At 50.7% G+C, this 2664-nt stretch overlaps 1 protein-coding gene across 1 annotated transcript in view; it reads left to right on the top strand.

The window, feature by feature from the left end:
* Positions 1 to 2664, top strand: part of tjap1 (tight junction associated protein 1 (peripheral)) — a 58272-nt gene that overhangs the window by 7998 nt on the left and 47610 nt on the right. The gene's annotated exons all lie outside the window — the stretch shown is intronic.

The raw sequence follows: 2664 nt of genomic DNA, 5'->3' as shown, positions 1-2664 counted from the left end.
GGCTAAAGGAATACAAGGCTCAATAGAGCTTTGACTCTCAGTCAGCCTGGCTACAGTGCTGAAAAGAAACCTGGGGTTGTTCTTGTTTTCTTCTATTAATGCTGAGTAATAGTCGCCTGATGAGTGGCAGTATTCACCTGATGAGGGGCAGTATTCACCTGTTGAGTGGCAGTAGTTGCTTGATGAGTGGCAGTATTCACCTGATGAGGGGCAGTATTCACCTGATGAGGGGCAGTAGTTGCTTGATGAGTGGCAGTATTCACCTGATGAGGGGCAGGAGTCGCCTGATGAGGGGCAGGAGTCGCCTGATGAGGGGCAGGAGTCGCCTGATGAGTGGCAGTAGTCGCCAGTGATGAGATCAGAGCAGGAAACACATCATGAACATAACTGAAGAGGATAAAGAAGAAGAAGATGAGAGGATGAGGAGCAGCCAGTGTTCTCTCTCTCAGCTCTGAGACAGGTCCACATTCATATTTTATTGAAGTTGTCTGGTTGTTTTTGCTTCAGTGGAGCAGAATGCTTCCTGTGTGGACAGAGTCCAGCAGAGTCCAGCAGATCCACCTCCTCACCTTCACACCAGGTACACCTGACAGGTAACCTGTCAGCCAACAACACTGATGCTGTGATGGACAGGAGGAGAGGAGGTAGTGAGAGAGGACATAATAAACAAAAACAGGAGGAAGAGGACAGAAAATGAAATGGACTGCAGGCAGCTGAAGGAAAGAAGGAGGCAGTGCTGCGGACATAAAGGGATGCAGGAGGAGAGGAAGAGGAGGAAATCGGAAGGTGGAAGTGAAGGGAACAAAAAAGGGACATGAAGGAATCATGAGATAGTGATGTGGAGGCGGGTGATGTTCGAGAAGGAAAGAAAGGATGGAGTGGAGGAGGAAAGGGAAGGAGAGGGCAGTGAAGGAAAAGAAGAGAAGGCAGAGAGGTGAAGGAGGAAAATGGAAGGACATAAGGAGGCATTGAAGGAAGGATATAAGTGGTGAGGAAAGGAGAGAAGTGGACAGATGAAGTGCACTGCTGTGTCCTCCTGAAGGTGTGGATGTGGGTCGGCCTTGGTTTGTCTCTTGGAGGACACACACACACGCACACACGCTCAGTGTCCATGTTTTATACATGAGTTGGACAGAGGAGACGTCTCCGTGTGTCCTTGACTCGTCCTCGGTGTCTCTGACATGTTGCAGTGTCTCATGTCGTCTCACTGTGAACAGCTCTGAGATCAGAGGGGGTGTTCTGGGTAATCTGTCTGTCCCGTCCGACCAGCTGCCCACAATGCATCTGGACTGATATCATCTGTGTTTGTGTTCGGAAATACCAAACCATTCTGATAATTACACTTCCTGTTGTCCTCCTGCTCAGACAGGAAGTCCTGATCCCTGAGACGTGTCTCACAGGAGATGAGGGGACAGCTGGTCCACCTGTAGTTTACCTGAGCTCCACAGTTGACCCCCCCCCCCCCCCCCCCCCCCCCCCCCCCCCCCCCCCCACACCCCCCCCCCCCCCCCCCCCCCCGCCCCCCCCTCCNGTCTCTTTTTACTTCCTGTTTCCTGTGAGGGAAAACCTGTTGGTACAACTGTGTGTGTGTGTGTGTGTGTGTGTGTGTGTGTGTGTGTGTGTGTGTGTGTGTGTGTGTGTGTGAGAATGGGATTACATGGCACAGGGGTTTATCCGCTCAGAGAGGATTATGGGTAGGATGAGCTGGTGACTCTGCTGCTCTCTGATTGGCTGATGTCAGCCCCTCCCCCTGCTGACAGCACAGTGAATGGTGTTCATACTGCAGCAGGTGTTTGAATCAATAGGCTCGCTGGAGATGAACTGCGCCTCGCCTGGAAAGTAGACGAGAGCAGGCGGCCGCAGCGGGGGCGGTGACAAAAAGCTGCGGTGAAGTCGGACAGTTTCCCGACAGTTTCCAGCAGCCTTCAGTCCGTACAGGAAGTCACAGACACACTAACATCCTGTCTGGAATGATGTCAATTCATTAAAAAAGTGATCAGACCCATTTATCAGTTTATTTTCACCATCAGTCACACAACATGTTTCTGTTCACAGAATAAACCTTCAGGTCAGACAAATACAATCTTAATCTCTAGAATTCAACAAAAATGAGTAGTTTATCTAAAACGTCATCTTGTTGAGTCGACATCTGAACCAATCAGCTGTTAGATCAGGTGAGAGCCAGGCGGTGCAGTCGGTGCAGAGCAGCTGCAGCGCCTGGCTCTAAAAACTGCAGCCGCCTCGCTCTCGCGGCTTTATCGCCGTCCACTTTTGTAAAACGTCAGAGCAAGTCAGGATGAAGTCGGACACAAAACTAACCGGCATGCATTGTGCGCCGATCGCCAGTGATCGAATCTGCGCAGGACTGGCTCATCTTGAACGAACCTAATGGGACTGAGGGCAGCACCTCCAAACAGTGGCTGGGAGTTGAAAGGCATTCTGGGACATGTAGGACAGCAGCAGCAGGACAGGTTCGCGTCAGTCACTGGAAGCTGAGTCATTAATGTCAGAGGAAATATAAAAAAGACTTTTACTTTGAAACTCTGATCAACTTCCTGTGAGTGAAGCTCCATCAGTCAGCTGTCGATCAGAGACACACGCACACACACACACACACACACACACACACACACACACACACACACACACACACACACACACACA

The sequence above is a fragment of the Epinephelus moara genome, chromosome 19 (assembly GCF_006386435.1).
Source record: "Epinephelus moara isolate mb chromosome 19, YSFRI_EMoa_1.0, whole genome shotgun sequence".
NCBI lineage: Eukaryota > Metazoa > Chordata > Actinopteri > Perciformes > Serranidae > Epinephelus > Epinephelus moara.
Note: the sequence above shows the minus strand (reverse complement) of the source record. Positions and strands in the feature narration are given on the sequence as shown.